The sequence below is a fragment of the Myxocyprinus asiaticus genome, chromosome 38 (genome assembly GCF_019703515.2).
Source record: "Myxocyprinus asiaticus isolate MX2 ecotype Aquarium Trade chromosome 38, UBuf_Myxa_2, whole genome shotgun sequence".
NCBI classification, from domain to species: domain Eukaryota; kingdom Metazoa; phylum Chordata; class Actinopteri; order Cypriniformes; family Catostomidae; genus Myxocyprinus; species Myxocyprinus asiaticus.
In genome coordinates, this window is record NC_059381.1 from 23,331,650 (window position 1) to 23,352,164 (window position 20,515).

The 20,515-nt window shown below is 36.9% G+C and overlaps 1 protein-coding gene across 3 annotated transcripts in view; it reads right to left on the minus strand.

Moving 5' to 3' along the window:
* The window catches only part of nrg2a (neuregulin 2a), a 133,349-nt gene that overhangs the window by 111,599 nt on the left and 1,235 nt on the right, over positions 1-20,515 (minus strand). The gene's annotated exons all lie outside the window — the stretch shown is intronic.

Consider the following 20,515-nt stretch of genomic DNA (forward strand, 5'->3'; position numbering starts at 1 on the left):
ACAGCTGGGTTTAGTCTACAGCAGAGGTGCCCAAACTTTTCCCTATGAAAGGACAAAAATCAAACTTGACTGAGGGCTGTGGGCCATAAGAGGACATTGCATTATAACAAACACAGGGCATGAAATCGATTTCTTAAAATTATATCCTAATGACTCCATCATCCTTTTATGTCAAATAATTTAAACAATTAATTTTAAAATGGCATGTTTCAATAATTACAAAGTTGTATGATCTCTACATTGCATAATGTGCATTGTTGCTGAAAATATATATATTTTTTTCATTCACATATTTCCAAATATTTTGGCTATTAAATTAACAACTCGGCAACATCTGCACAACAGACGGCATGAAACAAATAATGTTCAGCAAAATTTCAAATGAAGAACGTGATTTGCGGAGAGCCTCCGTTAATTTCCAACCCTGGATGGAACTAGAAATGGAGATGAGAGATGCAACAGGTGTTTACGCGTCTCTCTTCACCATGCACCTGGTACATTACACAAAGCATTTTTGCTATTTCTCCCTTTCTTGCAAATGTGCTGCATTATGTCTAATGAGGGAGCACCAAGATATGAAAGGGCGCACACACTTGCAATGTTAACAGCTTTGTTGGTCATAAACAGGAACGACAGTTTTATTGTGTCGCTCGCTTACGGAGATGTAGTATAATGCCATTTGCGTGTCGAATTAACAGGTTTAGAAAGTTTTATAAACATCTTAAGTTCAGTAACTATGCGACAAAGCGCTTCCTCATTGCACGCGCTTACACTTCTGACACTGCTGACAGCTGAGCGGATTTACTTGCGCAGTTTCTGGAATTAGAGTTTGATACAAAAACAAGTTTATTGATTTGATTTGTTCATCTGTATCTATTGGTTTACTAATTCGCAGCTAATTCACAGCTACTAATTCGCAGGCATAAAAGCTGTTTTATTCTACAAAAAAGGGGTCCCCTCATGGGGCCTGCCATGTTAGAATCACATGACCAGAGGAATACTACTCTGTAATTGGACACTTTCATTCATGGATCAAATTAATCATGGCTGACTGTGAACAGTGAATTTCTACAATGGCACTGGTAACTGAAAACTATTGCATTTGAATGATGCTGCATCCACGTTGCTAGGTGTCAGTGTAAGTACAAGATTATATGCGTAAAAAATTACTGTGTGCACCTTCAATACATTTCAGGATATTCCTCAAAATTCCTCACCTTTTTTGTTCAAGAGATGAAAGTCATACAAGTAAATAAAGTAAATAATGCAGAATTTTCCATTTTAAGTGAGTCCAAGACAACATTCATAAGAAATTACTGAGTGTACCTTTCAATTATACTTTTTTTGTGATTTCTAAGGATAGCTGAACAAAATCGAGCTGCCCAACCCTATTAAATAACATCACAAGCTTAAACAGGTATGGATACCATTACAAGGAATAATCAATCTGATATAGGGTATGATACGGGGAATTCCACAAAAGAGAATACAGGGAACAAAACATGGCAGGAAAGCAGGAAATGCTGTAAATAAATAATGCATTAAGGAATCTACAACGTTCAAGTCACAAAGCTGATCATGCATGCAGAGATTCCAGTGATTCATTCCAAAAGGTGTAATTTATCCATTGTATCACTGTAATTCTATAAGCTGAAAGTTTCATTCTGAAACTAATTTTGTTTAAGAATTTGTTCAGTCGGCTGGAGGAAAACAGAAAACATGGATTTTAAGAGCACACAGCAGACAAAAAAAAAAAAGAATATCTACTCCTGCCACCCCCTCCATCCAAATACTCCAAGCTAAACATTCAAACAGCTTGTCAATTTATTTTCCCTGTGAAGGTCTAGTGAAAAAAGGGGCCATAAGTTCAGCTAAAACATATATTTGCCAGATCACCTCCCACGATTGCTGCTTCTTAGTGAGTAGCGATGTCAGTTCAAATTCAGTGTCTGTTTTGTTTTATGCCAGCTGCAACTAAGTAACTAATGCATAAGTACATAGGTACATCTCTTTCCATCATGAACTTGGCAGTTGAACTGATTAATTGTCTAAATTCACAAAGCCGAATGAATCTAAACAGTGTCCAAAATATTACAGCCAAGCACAATGAATTACAGACATGTCTTTTCAGAACTAGCGTACTGACACATGCCAAATGTTTCAGAGGAGTTTAAATGTCATTCTCTGTGGCAAGATAATCAGGCACATGATGCATTTGAGCATTAATGTAGTTTAAACATTGGTGATTAGGCACAATTCCCAATGCATTAATGTCAGATCTGTTGAGAGTAACGCCATAGTCACACCACGTCTGCAGGGTGCAAACTCTCGGGCCTGTTTGTAATGTTTTTTGGGACTGTCAAAAGCCTGTTCATATACTGCCTCTAAGTGGTGAATGTGATGACTTCCTCTAAATTCTACACAGCCCAAAATAGCCAAAAACAATGAAAAAGTCATGGGACTTTTATTGTCGATTTGAATTCTTAATTATTTTATATATAGTGTCACAAGTAAAGTTTTCTAAAATCACAAGTATGTGGAGGTATAGACAATGCTAAAAAAATTTGTTTGGATACTCTAATGGCCAGCAAACATGTTCAATATTCTTTCCAGTCTTCATACTTAATGAATATCTATTAAATTAGCCTATTTTTGGAGAATCTAATATGTGGAACACACTCATCCTACACCCGATAACAGATCATTTGCCATGCCCACGTTTGACATCTCGCCTGTATTTATTGCCCATATGGGTAAAGAAGCATGCACTGGGTTCTTAAAAGTAATTTGCAGAACATTTTCTCATTGCCTATATAAATATGCAGTTAATCCATAAAGGTTGTACAGTGTCTCTCTAAAATGGTCACAATGCGCCAGTGCATTGAGTTCCAATAACAATACACAGCTCACACTCGACTGCCTTTACAGCCCGAGTCTAAAACGCCCTGACTCAGATTTACAGCTTGTCAATTACAAGGTTTTATGCAGGCTTGTCTCTGCAGCCTCTCTTCCTCTGTGGACAACCCAATCCCTATGGGCCTATTTTGGAGCTCTTTAAATATATCACACGATGGACAGCTTTGCCACTACTGTAACCCTACAAGGTCATTCTTGTCACAGATACAGTGTTTAAAGTTAGAAATGATCACCTTCATGGGTAAAGGAACGTAGAGACGTGCAAGTCAGCATTTTCAGCAAAACGATGGACCACTTGTGATGATGGAGGTCATTGTTCATCATGGGATTCTTTTACTGCCAGCGCATTAAGAAGTTTAATTATAACAGGGCAGCCCTTGTTAAAGATACATTAAAGGTATTGATCATAGTATATTACACATATCCAACCTTTAGACCATTTGTGTCGTGTATACTGTTGTAACAATATCATGTTTATTTTGATTAGTTTTTAATGTAAAAACCAAAGTGGTGCAGGTCAGACATTGTTAGATCTGTTCAAAGAAATATGACTGCAGTATTAGAAAACTACTGTACTCACACTTTATTTAATACATTCAAACACTTTAACAGCATGCAAACACCTTCCATTAAAAAATATTTATTTTTGCAATTACATTTGGTGATGATATTGTTGTTTAAGTGCTAAGTTTAGGACAAATATTCTTTTTCAAACTAAATAAATAATAAAATCACTAGAAAAATAAAAACAGTATTAACATAACTATGCAAAGGTCAATCCTAATGATGCAAAAGAAATATAGTAAGTAATAATATTTAAACAGAACAAAATCAAGCTGCCCAATCCTACTAAATAACATCAAAAGCTTAAACAGGTATGGATACCATTCCAAGAAATAATCAATCCAATTTAGGTTAAGATATGGGGAATTCCACACAAGAGAATACAGGGAACATAACATGGCAACATAGCAGGAAATACTGTAATTAAATAATGCATTGAGGCATAGGTGTCACGCCCATTCAGACTGATGGGTCACATGCCCACTTAGATTTTTGGGCCAAGAGGATTTTGAGTGGATTATTTAAACTTCAAAAATTTATTTGTACCTTAATAAAATGAAATGATTATTGCATGTAAAAAAAAAAAAAAAAAGAATGTCTGTGGCAGAAATCTTTATTCACATGTCTAAATTCTGCCAGTCCAAGTCCGCTCAAGTCAAATATGTGACTCACAGGGAAGGTCGAGTACCAAGGCAAAGCGCGGTGTTATGGTAATAAAAATGAATTAATAGCATCAATTTCAGTGCAATTAACGTTTGCCAACTATGTCTGATCTCTGTGAAAGACAGTTAGTCAGTTTTTTTTATAATCTAATATAGATTCTGTTTATGTTTTTGTTTGATTGGTCGCTGTTCATTTACTTTGGTGCTGAAATGCATTTGACAGGTTTTGTGGCATCTTTACACTCTCTTTTCTTCATGTTTAAAGTGGCTTATTATATTATTTCAGTGTGAATCATCTCCTTTCCAGTGATTTTAAAACTTTAACTAATGAAAGGTGGTTTTAGATGGTTCCTCAGTAGCCGGAGGTGACTGCTGAAAGGATCCAAGCAACAGGGGCTGTCCTTGGTGCCCCCTCAAAAAAAAAAAAGAAAAAAAAAAAATACAGATCAATGATGCACCTGCATTAGGGAATCTACAACTTTCAATTGACAAAGCTGAACATATGAACTTAAACTATTGTTCAGGGATTTTACAAACAGAGCAATAAATGGTATTCAGATTAATAAAGAACATTATTTATTGTCTTTTTACTTTTATGTTTTCTTTTGCAATAAATACAGAATGTTGGGTGATCCATTTATAGGTGGTGCCAAAAAGTATCATTGCATTAGTATCATTAAAAAAAGTAATCATTGCATTAGATAACAAAACATTTAGAAGCATTTATATCAAAGAAAGATACCTTGGGACCAGATGGAAAAAAATAATTGCAAAAGTGTGAAGTTAGTTTTGAGAAACATTCCAATGTCATCTGTTTGCAGATGCCACTTGGTATGACATTTTGGATCTGTTCCAAAACCTAGAAAGCTGCCTCCAAAGTCAACATATTAAGACATCTTTGGTGCGCTTCAGATGCAAAGGTTGTTCCAAAAGATAGGTCTGTTAATTATATCTCGCTTTGGCCAAATTATAAGATAACATTGTATGTATCATAGGCAATCCCAGAATGCACTATAAAAAGCAAGGTGAAAAATAAATCCAAGCTGGCGGACGAAGCGATATACATTTTTATTAAATATATTTCATTCAATACTGAAAAGTAAAAAAACCTTTAAAAATTGTTTAAAATAATAGAAAACTGACTATTTTGAAGCAGAGGGAATGAAAGCAAAAAAGAGGGAGACCTGGGCACACATGTGGCTGTATGAAGAGAGATGAGCCAGCAATGCAGTATGTTGAAGTGGAAAATGGACAGAATGCACAGGGGCCAAACAGTCTCTATACAATGAGTTAGAGGTCTGTGCGGGACTGTTTTTTCCAACCTGCTCCCGCAAGTTTCTATCCCGCACATGAACACTCCCACTGAATTTTACTCCATGTTCACCTGCTCTCTGCCCGCAGTGATTTTCTTCCCCAATGCTCCCGTTCCCACAAACACGCATTTGTTTTCCACATAGAGCAAAAGCCATACAAATAGACAACAAGTGTACACAAAGAACGTTTTATTTTTCTGTTATTGCTATTATCAGATGACGGTGAAAATGACGCCAATTTGACTTGCCTGAAGTTGGTTTCTTAACACTAAATTGATAATTTTTTAGTTTGAGTTTCACATCCTTTGATGACAGTGTGCGCTTTGCTCTACCATTCCTCTAAAGCACCGCTGACTATCTGCCTGCTCTAAATATTGGATAATTTAATGCATGTGTGTGCATATATATTATCCTCCCTTATTTATTATCATTAATTAATATAATAAAAAAAGAGATCTACATCTGATTTTTCAGGCTATTCTCTGACCGCCCGCACCCATCCATATCTCATGGAAGTACCGTCCGCTCCAGTCTTCAACTCGGAAATGTAATCCCGTGCCGCAAGAAATATAACGCAGACCTCTACAATGATTAGTTGGTAGGAGTTTTGAATATTGGTCAAGGAAAGAAAAAGTCCATTCATCATTAATTTGTTTTGTTAAAGAAATAATTCTCCTGTCATTATAGAGTGCAACAGTCTGGTTCCGGAAGTAAAAATCCCATTAATTTCTTCCATAGACTAATTGATTTTCAGCGATAAATGATAAACCTTTAAAAGACAGACCTACCATGAGCTCCGAGGTTTTTCATCAATGGTACAGTATATGCTTTCATTGAAGCCATCAGTCTGACTTATTTCAACTTCATTGTTTAAAACTCATGTTTTATCGCAAAATTCCTGTTGAACAACAACTACATTACCCATGGTCAAGCAGAAAAAAAACGTTACCAAGTAGAAAACCAAATCACCCCGGAAGCAACTGTTCACTCCTATGATGCACTCTGAATGACGCAAATAAGTCTGTCTCCCTGCACTCTCAAACTACTTCTATATTTGTGTATTTTCTGAATATTTTGTAATAAATGTAAACTATATTGTTTCTATACTTATAATCAACAACCTAAAATCAATAGTTTTATATATATATATACACACACATAGTTGTATGTTCATTTCAGTCATTTGCAATGCTTCATGGGATGGTAATCCATACCCTCATGAAAGACGGTAAGTACACAGACTTGTACCTTTGTCTTTTTCTCTGATTTTTAAATACTTTTTTACCTCAAATTAAAGTCTGTAATGTTGTGATTCACCTCAGAGCTGGTTGGTTTGGTTCATGCTTTACAACTGTTTAATGGAGTCTATGGAAGAAATTAATGGGTAAAATAGTTCTGGAACCAAGACGGCTGATAAAATGGGCAGGCTCTCTCTTTAGGCTACTCATTGTAATGCAGTTAAACCCAACCGCTAAACCCATACTACTTTTTTTGTGGAATACAAAAGGAAAAATGGTAATGAATATTCAGTACAATGGCAGTTGAAGGTGACTCTCTGTAAAGCTTAAAAAAGCACCCAGAATATCATAAAAGTAGTCCAAGCGTCTTGTACGTCATATGTCAAGTCTTCTGAAGGCATACAACAAGACTTGCATTGTTTTTAGCACTAAACAATGGAAGTTCTTGCGTGAACACGGGAGTCACTATTTTCACTGAAAAATGACTTAAAATCGTATGCCATCAGGAGTCTTTGAATATGGCGTATGAGCCACATGGACTTTCAGGATTCTTTGGGTGTTTTTTTAAGCTTTGAAGTGAGTCACTATCAACTGCCATTGAATAGACAGACTGAGAATTTAAGTTCCACATAAGATCAAAAGTTATGCAGGTTTGAAACAACATGAAGGGGAATAAATTTACATTTATATTTACATTTATTCATTTAACTGACACTTTTATCAAAAGCGAATTACAAAATTAGGGCATATGAACAGTATATCTTTATGAAAAGTATATCAAAAATATCTTTATGAATGCTTTATTTCTTTATAAACAATATATCAGTAATATTATGAAGAGTATACAGTATCTAGTTAAGTCTTGAAACTGTGCTTGTAAATTATGACAGCATTTTCATTTTTTGGCAAAATATCCCTTTAAATCGCTGCATATAAATGGCCTCAAAAAATTCAAAGCGTTCTGTTTTATATGGTGCCAAAATGTAACAAAAAATGGATGTACTCTAAAATACATAATGAGATACATGCCAGACACTCTTTGCAATATAAGACAAGTAATGGCATCTATCCTAGATAGGAATTATGTCTGGTTTCCTGTAAGTAGGACAAACTGCCAAAGCTGAACTGAGCTGCTGAAGTGCGCAGAAAGAGGGTTGAGAGCTGAAAGCGATTATAATGTAGTAACTAAGTCTAGGTAACAACACATGCCCCAGAGTACAGCTGACACACTAGAGACTACTGCCTGCTTTCATGCACCAAGTGCTCATACGTCTCCTGTCAACCCGACACTCTGTAAAACAGCTATGAAGAGGGCCACAGTGTATGAATCTATCTCCAGAGGGAGGATGCAGAGCAACCTACACAAACATTCATCATCATGCATGACCGGGATCGATGGGAAGCCCGCCTCGGGTATTCCACCTTCCGTCAGTCAATTCACACCGCTGCTTTCACCCAGAGTCACTCACAGCAGTCATTCAACAGCAAGCACTCAGAGGGACAGTACAGACAGGCCTGCACATGGATGAACTAGTATCCGAGGACTATGGGAGTTGATTCATTAGATGGTCTGTCTTACAGTTTTGTTTTGTTTTTTATCGCTTTGGTACTATTTCCACATGTAAGTGGTACATTTTCAAAACACTTAGTACAAAATATTACACTGATCACACTTGCAACAAAGCTAGTCATTCTTTCAAAACCTGCTAACATGCTTTCATCGGAGTTATACATGTTTCCTTTCATATAATCCCTGTTTCAGAACACAAGATTATTGTGATATGTAATGAGAACATTTGGCTTAATCAACCAAACACAACAGAATGATCTTCTTTCAATTAAATCATTTGATCAGTCTGTTGATTATGTAGCAAACAATGCAAGATACATGTTTCAAATTAACCTTAAAGATGTTAAATAAAAATGTTTACAGTTGTAGTCACATTAGTAAAAATACACTTAATCTGCCTGACCAGATTGACATTACTGTAAATTCATAATGCCTGTAACATCAACCCAGTGTGTAATCAAATGATATGATCAATGAATTTATCACGGGGCTCACCAGTTCCTGTCCTCTTCCTCCTTCTGATGCCCACCTCTGTGACCTCTCTGACTGGCCTCCAGTATACAAATTAATTATTTGGTTCCTCTTTCTTGCAGTCTGTCCTGCACTATGTTGACAAATTGCAAATGCTCATACACACACTCTGAATGCATATGGTACTTACTGTAAACAACAGTGGTTACATATGATATACAATAGATTGTCAATATTGTAACAAATTCATTATTTTTTCCTGTTCTGAACTTGTGATTTACTGTAAATATTGATATTTTACAAACACATAAAATTGTTAAACCAGTTAAAAATGGGGGAGTCACGTGACGCCATGCGAGGATCGGACGTGTGAACGGCGAGCTCTGCATACTTTGCTAGTTTTAACACTTTTAATGGCATAAACCAGTGAGATTTGATACACTCTGCTCCATAACTGTTCTAGGAGGACAATATGTCAAAGAATTCAAAATCCTCAGGCTCTGGAGACATTAAAAGACACTTACGTGCTCAAGCTGATGCCCCCGAGCAGGCCGCGAGCCTGGGAGTTGATTTAGACTGAGAGGTGCGAGAAATGTAGCGAGAGATGCTGAGTATGTCGGCAATGCTGACGAAGGTTGTTGCTGACTTGCAGGATCTTGCTGTGATACATTGATCGATCACTGCCATGGAGGTGAAGTTCACTGGGGTGGTTACAAGAGTGGGGGATGTCGAGAAACGGACCGATTATCTGGAGTCATTGGAGAGGGAATTATCTGCTAATCCGCTAGCGACCAAGGTGGATTTGGAGCATGTCAGGGAGAAGTTGGAGGACATGGAGAACCATAGCCGGTGGACTAATGTCCATATCGTCTGAATTTCTGAGGCCAAAGAGGGACAGGATATGGTGAAACTCCTGGATGGGCTCCTTCAGAATCTGCTTGACATAGCAGACAATAAGATGGAAATCGAGCAAGCTCACAGGGTTCCTGCTTGGTGATCCATGGAGGGAGACAGGCCAAATTTCTGAGATCATCCGATAAAGATCTTGTGTTATGCGAGGCGAGGAATAAAGGAAGGCTTTCATGGAAAAACCACAGCATTTTCTTGTTTCCAGATTTTGCGAATTCGAAGAGAGAAATGTGATCGATTCAAGGAATGCAAGAAACTTTTACATCAATGGAAGGTCGCTTTTGCACTGATATACCAGGACAAATTGAGAATAGATGCTAAGGATGGCCGTAAAACATTCACATGCCCACAGCAAGCGATGTCCTTCATAAAGTCAATGGAGTGAGTAAGTCATCTTGTGGCCGGCTCGCTGAACATTTGCTTGACTGTTTGAGGAAGCTGAGCGCTTTTTTTTTAACTGGTTCCACCTAACGGTTGGAGTTTATTTTGTGGAGTAACACACCTTCAGGACAGTTTTATGGATGAATCTAAATGCTCTTTGTGCTTATTCCGCCTATTGGCCGGAGTTTGTTTTATAGATTATCTTTTGCCGTGTAATTCTGTCTCACAAAATTTTTATAGAAACACCGAACTTGAGTAATCTGACGGCAAATTTGTCATGGGGGTTCTCATAGGCGTGCATGGACTGTTTGAGTTTAGAGGGTCGGACGCCATTTGGCACTGTCGTGTGCGGGGTTAATGCACACATATTTCTTTTTTCTGTTTGTTTGGTTCTGGGGGATGTTCCAGCCAGTGTTGGAATGTGGTCTTTATAATCTTGTTTTCTACACACAATCTATTTTTTCTTATATGTCAAAATGTCAGTTGTTAATATGAGTGGATTGTCTCTCTCCACGTGGAATGTGAATGGGTTGGGGCACCCCATAAAAAGAAGGATGGTTATTTCTCTTCTTAAGCGTAAGAAATATGATAGAGTGTTTCTTCAAGAAACGCATCTTTTCCCGCAAGAAGCTGACAAATTTGGGAAGATATGGGGTGGACATGTATTCTTTAGTGCTGGCTCAAGTAAGAGCAGGGGAGTCATTACACTGATAAGTAAACATCTACAATTCAAATGTCTCAAACAGATTAAAGATAAATTAGGAAGAGTCATTACTGTTTTAGCTGAAATTCAGGGGCAAAGTCTTATTTTGGCTAATATTTATGCACATAACTTTGATGATCACGGCTTTTTTATAGATCTTGAGGGGATATTGCAAGCCGCTGGCACCCCTCATGAAATAATATTGGGAGGACAGTTTAATCTTTTGATGGATTCAGTCCTTGACCATAGCAAAGCAAAAGTGTGCAAGCCCCCTAGAGCAACACTGACGCTTCACAGGATGTGTAAAAATCTTGGTCTTACCGATTTTTGGAGACTTTTGAAACCATCTGGGAGGGACTATCCATTTTTTTCATCAGTCCATAAGATTTACTCTAGATAGATTTTTATATTTAAGTCCCTCATTTCATCAGTTGCAGATTGCTCAATTGGAAACATTTTAGTCTCAGATCACACCCTGGTGTGTTTAGAGGTGTTGCCAAATATGGAGAAAAGGAAATCATATAGTTGATGCTTTAATGAATCACTTTTGCAAAATCCTGAATTTCAACAAATGTTAAAGGCTGAAAACAATGTCTATATGGAGATCAACTGGTCCTCAGTATCCTCTGTGGGTGTGGCTTGGGAGGCACTTAAGACGGTTCTTAGGGGCCGGATCATACAGTATGCCGCATTCACCAAAAATTCCAAAGCACAAGAACTCGTGGAATTGGAAGGGAATATTAAAAGTGCTGAGGCAGAGCTGAAGCACCGAATGTCATCTAATGGCCTCAGAGAATTGACCCGGCTGAAATACAGATATAATACTATTTTGTCACGGAAGGTGGAGTTTTGGCTATTCAGGGCAAGACAGTCATACTGTGAGTCGGGGTACAAGGCAGGAAAACATCTGGCTATATATATAAAACAGAGAGAGTCTTTTTCTACCATTCCCTCAGTGAAATCTGCTGGTGGTGAAATATTTACCTCAGATATTGATATTAATAATGCTTTTAAAGAATTCAATCTTGATCTCTATAGTTCCACGTCTTCTTCTACTGATGAGGATATTAGAAACTTTGTGTAACCATTAGAACTTCCTAAACTGAAGATTCTGATTCTGAGATAACCTTGGAGGATCTTGGCGAGGTAATTAAGGCCTTGCCTACAGGCAAGGCACCGGGGCCAGATGGCTTTGCCGCTGAGTTTTTTAGAACTTATGCTACAGAACTGGCTCCAATTTTGCTAGAAGTTTATAAGGAATCATTAAAGAATGGAAAGCTTCCACCAACCATGACACGAAAAAGGTTTTCGAGCGATGTGGGCAGGTGGGCTTCATTGCATTTATCTATAACTGGGAAGGTCAATGTTATTAAAATGCAAAATTCAACTACCTGCTACAATCTCTCCTTATAGATGTCCCCTTCTCTTATTTCAAGCAATTTGATAGCATAGCGAAATCCATCGTTTGGAATGGTGAACGTCCTAGATTACATTTCAGTAAGTTACATAGGCTGACTGACAAAGGTGGGCTAGGCCTACCCAAGATTTTGTTTTATTATTATGCATTCGGTCTCAGACATTTGGCTCATTGGTTGCTCCCACCTGAGAGAGCCCCTCCCTGGTTATGTATTGAAAAAGAAGTTCTTACCCCATTTCGCCACTGCAAAGCCTTTCTATCAAACTAACCGGAGAAGTTAAGTTACACCCCATTATCTCGCATTTGCACTCGGTATGGACAAATGTGTCCAGAGTGTTTAATTCTGACATTTATTTAAATGTAGCCTCGAGCATATGGCTGAACTCAAAATTATGTATTAATAAGTCCCCTTTCTGCTGGACTGAGTGGATTGTGAGGGAGGTTAATTACAGCTGTGCCACCTGCTCTGTACTATTTTTAGGAGTAGCATACTCCCCCCTAAAGTGGCAGATACTCTGGGAGTGGTGATTACTGCTTTTGGAAAAGGTCATGAGGCATCATTGTATTACTCCCTGCTAATTCAGAGTTTGGGGGATGGAGCTTCGGCTTCTCTCAAGAGATTATGGGAGAAAGATTTAAACTTGGTATTGGAGGAGGGAGTGTGGGTTAGGATTCTAAAAAAATCACTGCCATGGAGATGCAAAGGGGCGCCTTATGCAATTTAAGATTTTACATCGATTCTATTGGACCCCCTCTAGATTGTATGGGCTTGGTCTTAAAAACACACCCACCTGCTGGCGATGCCAATCAGAAGATGGGGACACAACCCATGTTTTTTGGTGGTGAGTTAAGATCCAAGAATTTTGGTTGAGGGTTCAGAGTTTTATGTGTGACGTATTGGGCACTCAAATTTCATTTTACCCCAGACTCTGTATTTTAGGCGATGGGGTGGTCATTAATATAGGGGATAAATACACAAAGAATTGGGTCCTGGCCAGTGTTATGACTAGCAGACGGGTTATTCTTAGGGGATGGAAGTTGGCTGGAGCGCCCTCATTTCGAGAGTGGTGCACGGAGATGGGCTGGGTAGCAGCATTTGAGGAGATGTCGTATAGAAGGTTGGGCAATCTGGGGTAATTTGATAGAAAATGGGGCAGATATTTGGCCTTTTTGGAAGGCTCTCGGGGAGGGGCAGTGGAGAGGGATCTCTAGTGTTAAATGTGTGTGTGCAATTTTATTGTTTTTTGAAGAGGTGGGGGTTATGTTCGGGGGGAAGTTTTCATTTTATATAACTTGATTCCACATTTTCTGTTATGTTTATTTAATTTGTTGAATGGAATCAATAAAAAAATTTAATAATAATAAATAAATAAAACAGTTGAAAATGTATAGATATACCAAACTATTAACTATTAAGTTCAGTTGGATCAAATGATAGACAAATATATTAAACTGAACGAAAACGGATGCAAAGAAAACGTTTGATGGTAATAGCATTATGAAAGGCAGTTACTTTCAATTAAAGGTATATATAGATGAAACACTTATTTAGTGTGGTGAAAATGTTACTTTATGATGTTGTGTTTCATACTTAGTCAGTTGAAAATATGCTGAAACTTTTGAAAAAATGCATTTTTGATGACCTGTTGTGATATTAGTACTAAGAGTTTTCAAACAATTTACTAATTGTGAAAGTAAAACCAAAGCGAATAAACAAAAAACTGTAAATCTTAGATGCAACTGTAACTTCACAAGCCACTTTACAGGGTTCCCACTTCCGTAGAAAACAAATTTTAAGGATGCAATTTCTAGGCCTGGAAAAGTCATGGAATTTTAAAGTTAATGTATATATTTTTTCTAGTTATGCTCATGTTTTAAACATTTCATCAGCTAGAAATGGCTCTTTTTGAGAACAGTCTCAGTAATGCTTTACAATAAGGTTCTGTTTGTTAATGCATTATCAGGTATAACAATTAACAATTTTTGTTAAAGCATTTATTAATCTTGGTCAGTTTTAATTTATTATGTCATGTTAGTTCATATTGCATTAACTAATGTTACCTTAATGTAAAAAAATAAATAAAAATAAAAATGTTTTTGTATACAGTATGTAAGTTCATTTTTACCAAGATAAATAAATGATGTTAAAGTATGGCACATTATTAATTCATGTTAACTATGGTGTTAACTAATGTTAACAAATCAACTTATTGTAAAGTATTACCACAATGTCTATATAATTATTTAAAATATTTTATTTAGTCCCCACAAACAATTTTAAAATCATGGAAATTAATTGGCCAAAAAGTGTTAGAACCCTGACTGTAGTTGTTGATCTCCAGTTTTAATCAATAAAACTGCATTTCAGAGATATGATTATAAAAGCAACAAAAAAACTAAAATAGTTAACACTGTTTTGTTCTTGCCTGTAGGAAAAAAAACCTGGCTACAAGGGGACAAACTATGCTGCAGAGACAGGATCCTTTAAATCAGAGTTTGTACATGTACTGTATGCCGGGTAACATGAAACCTCTTAATATAAAATGTGGTAATGTATTTTAAATAAAGAAATCGCCTAAACCCAAGAAGAAATGCTTTAAGGAATAAGGCAAGACAATCCATAATTGAATTTCTGCCAAACGGTACATTTTCCAACAATCTGTCCTCCTAAACATATAGATATTATGTTTTACAATTCTAATACAAAAACTGGCAGCTATTCACAGATTGCTCATGTCCAGCTCATGAAACATTCTGAGCTAAGGCCTGTTTGTCTGAAGGGAATATGTGTGGGTGAGATGCAGAGGCTTTTCTTGGAGCTATGGAAAAGTGGGCTATTCTGGAGAGTGCATAATCCTGCTTTGATATCCTAAATATGACCAAGTTTATACTTGTGCTTTTAAAGGAGTTATATCATGGATTTTTATTTAGTTTTTTCTTGAGGTCCAATTTAAATGTTTATAACGTTTTTGACTATTTCAACCCTCTTTTTCAACCATTTTTTGCTGCTGTGTCTTTAAGGGGTCTCAAGGTCTTAGCCTTGAGCTGCTGGTTTTCTGTGGATTCATATATTTATTAACTGCTTCATCCTTCAACAACTAACCTTTTTGCAAAGCCTGCATTATATAATGACAGGTTCACACAGAAATGTGCACAGCCTGTTAACGCTGAAGTATGTAATTTCTGCGACACTAGCGCCACCGAACGGAATTGCAAAAATTAACAATGCTTTCAAAACAGCTTTCTGAATACGCCACTTGTCTTCAGTTGTTCAAACAGACAGTTAGTCCCACAGCCGCCCCCAACTTACACCAAGGAAAATTTTATTTCTCACAATATGTCATCTTTAATATGGCCACCGCCCCATTCAACAAGTGGATGCCCCACCTGATCCTCAAATCCACTTAAGTATGCAGCCATAAGACCACACTGTAATCATCAATTACCTCTTCAGTTATTGTACTGTTAGTGACAACTCCAGCTTGTAAGGAAGATGTGTTGCCTATCATCACTGAATTTCCTAAGGCAGTTCTCTTTCTGTTATTGCCTTTTTAATCATGCACTATGCTACTGAGGTACATTTTCAATGTCAGTCAGGAACCCATTGGGATTTCATTACAACACAATCTTAGCTGCATGTTTGGTCAGCCCAAAAATACCTCAAGTTTTAGATTTGACCTCCTTGTATAGATATAAAAACATGAGAATACTTCAGACATAGTATATTTCTTAAAAATAAGTCCTTCCCTCAGTGCACTTCAATCACCAGCTGTTATTCTTGTCCTGTGTCATGCAGTTTTGCCCGAGAGTTCTTTCCAATCAATGATATTGAGCCACAGGCATATTCTGCGCTGCCACCTCGATGCAGCTGTGACCTCCGCAAAGGGGAGGGGAAAATCAGGATAACACATAAGGAGAGCATCAAATACTGAGAGGCTTTTCAATAACATCACTGTTATAAATCATAAAGGGTAAGAATTAGCTGCTTGCAGACACAAACATCTTTTGGAAAACACATTTTGAAAGCAAAGGGAGAGAGTGTCAGGCAGACACACTAGACAACTGCACCAATCCACCTGTCACTCTTCACGGTAATATGTGGTCTCTCACTTTAAAAACACATGAAAACTGTGAAAATTTCAAAATACCTGCATTTAAAGGCTTTCAATCTAGTCTGAGCCATTAGGGACAGAAGAAGAAACATATTTTTATACACAAAACTTGACCCACCAGTCAGATGTGACATATTTGAAAGCAGAGTGAGTTAGAAAATGAATCATGCTTTCCTGTTTCAATCAAGAGAGACATACAGCCAGACGAATGGAGGTAAGGTCAACAAGGGCTACACTCAAAAACACTTTGTCACAACTTGATTTCATTGTGTTCTATCCATTTAATTTTGTAAAATGGATGTTTACTTAATCCATTTAAATTGGGACTATGAATACTTTTTGTGGCGTTGATGTAGCATTGATGAAACTGGGCAGCATATTTCCATTTCCCAGCATGCTTTGTATGGGACTCGATCAGGAGAGTAAATGTTAAAATGAAGTGTTATTTTATGTTTTTCTGCAAGATAAATATAAAGTGGGATACTTGTTAGTGTTTAATGTTTTGTTTTGTTATGATTTAAAAGATTTTCTGTTACGTTGGGAGTTTTGGGGGTTACCATTATGGTGAAGAGTGGAGCTTGAGCTAACGATCAGGACAGGTCAATGTTGCACATTGAATTGACTGTTCACTTTGTTGAGCAAATACTGTCCTTACCATAGCATTGTTACTAAACTATACTCTGTAGTGCCTCCAACAAGCATGAATTTAGCATGCTAACATTCACTTTCGCTAATTAGTACATAAAGAAATAAAAGAGATTTGAGTAACAGTGACACATATAATTTTGTTGGGTTTACCTAATTTAACTAGGTTCATTCTACACAAGTGTTTACAGTATGCTGAGATTACATAGTAATTTGAAGTTAAGAAAACTCATTTCAAACATGTGTAACCACAGTCCATGATTAAATCAAGTTCAGCCAAAGAGCAATTTTTTGAGTGTACACTGATAAAAATTGTTGGTTCAACTTTATTCAATTGTGGGCATTGTATCCACACAATGAAAAAGAGTTTCTTTGATTTGAAATTAATGTAGGCTCTACTCAAATACTTTGTGTAGCAAAAACCTAAATTAATTGAGTTAACCTAACTTAAATTTGATCTCTTCAAATAACTCTATTGAACCTTGAATCTTGTTGCTAGCTAGCAACAAACACATTAGAATATTATATATATATTTGTACAGTTTAACAAGTATGGTGCTGCTGAAAGTTTACAGATCCCCAAACAGTTATTATTCTAATGATCCATCAAGTATTTGCTTCATGAGAAAAGCAATACACACTGATTAATTACAAGTATTGTACCCAACCTCGACCTAACCATAAGCTCCACTCTTCTCCGCAATGGTAACCTTCAAAATAATTTAACATGACAGAAACTCCTATAAATCCCAACATAACAGGACATTAAACACCAACAAGTCTCCTGTTTCATTTTGCATAGAAATACATAAAATTTGCTGCATTTGCTCATTTTAAATAATTGAGCATGCAGTAAAAATCATGCTGAGTGAACACCACCCATTTGAAGTCAGAATCCATTTAAACATTTCATAGCAATGTGATATATCACTTTTTGATGACTGTGTTGAATAACACTTAGACTTTATGCAATATAATTGTGTTCTCATCTCAAACATAAATATATTAAGTTGATTTCAAGTGAACTGGTTTAGCATTTTCAATAAAGCTGTAAAGGCTCCCATAAAACAAATATTCAAAGTGGGCTCACATTAACTGATCCAATCACAATGGAGATTAATTTGTTTATAGAATGTTTGAGATGTTATGAAATGCCAAATGTGATTGAAATTAAGAAAAATTGATAACCCTTTCTGAAATAGTTATTTTGAATAAGTTATTAAGAATCAGCATCTTAATTTGTTACTCAAAAAAGCATCTTGTCTTGCTAAGTGTGGGGTGAAAGGCTTATAATGCCAAATAATGCCTATTTCAGCAAATAATTAATTTATGCAAAACATTTGATTAATTAATAGGCATATCGTTTAACTGATTCGATTAAAAAAAAAATTGACAGTTCTAGCAAATTCAAAAGCGCTGATGTGTCGGGGGATCTCTTTCCTAGTCTCCGCTTAACCACCCAGCTTACCCTGCAGACTTTCACTTTGGTGAGTTCTCGAGCCGTCCTGTACTTGTCCTCATCAAACTCTGAGTGAGTAAACCCGGAGAAACCTTGGCTTTATAAATCCGAAAGACGTCACGTCACAGAGGGCCAGGGATTTCAAATTCTATGACAACGTTCCATGGTAACTATGACAACAATAGCGGATGGCAGAGGGCGCGCATGATCAGGATTATCGTCCTATTTGCAGATAGTGCACAGTGCGACGCAGCATTTTCAGTTCATATCCTTTTTATTTAAAAATACATTTGAATTAATTTTAATGTATTATGATGTGACATCAGCCCTTTGTGATTTTGTTTTTAATTTCAGGGATGCAAATATCAAAGTGACGACTGAATACGCATGTAACACATTATAAACAAGTGACATTCTAAAACAACTTAAGTAGGCCTATAATATGAGCTCGCAATAATCACCACATGACAAATAACTTAAAATGACAACAAATACAACAGAAGTATGAATAAAATATGCACACACACACACACACACACACAAAGAAAAGAAAAGAAAGGAAAATGAAATGAAAACATTAATCTGCATAAATTATGCTGCGGTGCACTGAACTCCAGTAGGCAACACACTCTCACGGCGAAATCGTCAAGATTCGTACGACTTTTCTAAATTAGGCTAATTCATATGATATTGTGCGACTGGACTCGTTTGAATACTTACGACTATAACTACAGCCAATGACGTCGCTGGACATCGTTTCCATCTAATATGCGACAAAAGGTTTACATAGCTATTTGAGTATTTAAAGCTCATTGTGTTTAATGCACTTTTGGATGGCAGAAACAGTGCTTGAAGTTGTAACGTTTCCTCAGGAATAACATGGAAAACAAATTTAGACACTAAAGACGCAAGAAGCTCACACAGAATGAAAATATGAGCAGATGATCTCATAAAATAATCAAACTAACCTATCCGCTCGTTAAGAGCACGTAAGATCGTGACCATCCTCCTTTGCAACAACCTCTTGAATCTAGTAGCCTACTGACTCTTTTCACATCACTGTCAATTTCATGTCATGAACATGTATGTTCACTGGAGGTACAGACTAGAGTTCTTATTAGTGAATGGCAATGAGGTTCAGCCATCTCATCACCAACAGTTCAATATTACCTTGCAGTATTTCACATAATAGATTTTTGTTTAGCACAACTGAGTAGGCCTATCACCTGTTAACCATTCTCACTGCAAAGAGATGGCTTCAGCCAGGCAGAAGTCTCGTGTAAATGATTTTGTTGCACCACACAAGTTTGTTCAAAGCAGATGTTAGATTCACAACACTTCCTCTGGCAACTTAAGAAAAGAGTCTGTGAAAAAGAAACTGCAAAGTCATCTAAAGACTACTCGTTGATCTTTGAAAAAGACAAGATTGTCAGTTTATCGATGAGCTTAGTTCAAAGCGATAGTTTATTCAAGGCCTCTGTACTGTAAGCTACTCAAATATGCTTCAACGTGCAGTTATGAAATTATAATTCCATTTATATCTTCTTTTTTGTTTAAATCACGTGCTTCTCCTGTCTGGCACGCATTCATAAAATGAAGAGAACACGAAACAGCACCATGGACAGCGATAATCAAACGCGATTAGGGGCCGTTCAGACCAAACCTGTTTTTGCGCAAATAATAACAGAACGCATGTGTTTCAAGACGCGTTTGTAAAAGTTAACGTTTTTTTGAACCTGAAATGGCGTTTAAAAATGCGTCGTTTCTGCACAGATGCGGCGCAACGGTCAAAGACGTCCGTCCAGCGCATGTTTAGCCTACATAGAAAAACAATTGAAAAACAGCGCAGACGGTTTGAACGGCCTCTTACGCATACCTTAAAAACGTGTTACAAGTTGGATCTCTCTGTAAGTAGGCCTGTAAAAACACTGTGTCCTAAAACTTATTCAGAGTGTGGAAGCACCTTATAGTTAGGCTATCACTACAATGAGGGAAGATGCAGTGTATTTTATTTCCTCTAAATTGTGAGAGTTTGATCTGAGATGACGCTTTGAATCTGAATCAACCCATAACAGCTTACTGGAGGTTAAAAAATGTATTGTGCTTTTGAGGAATATTCTGGGCTTACTTGCCATTGTCATACACATGTCAAGAA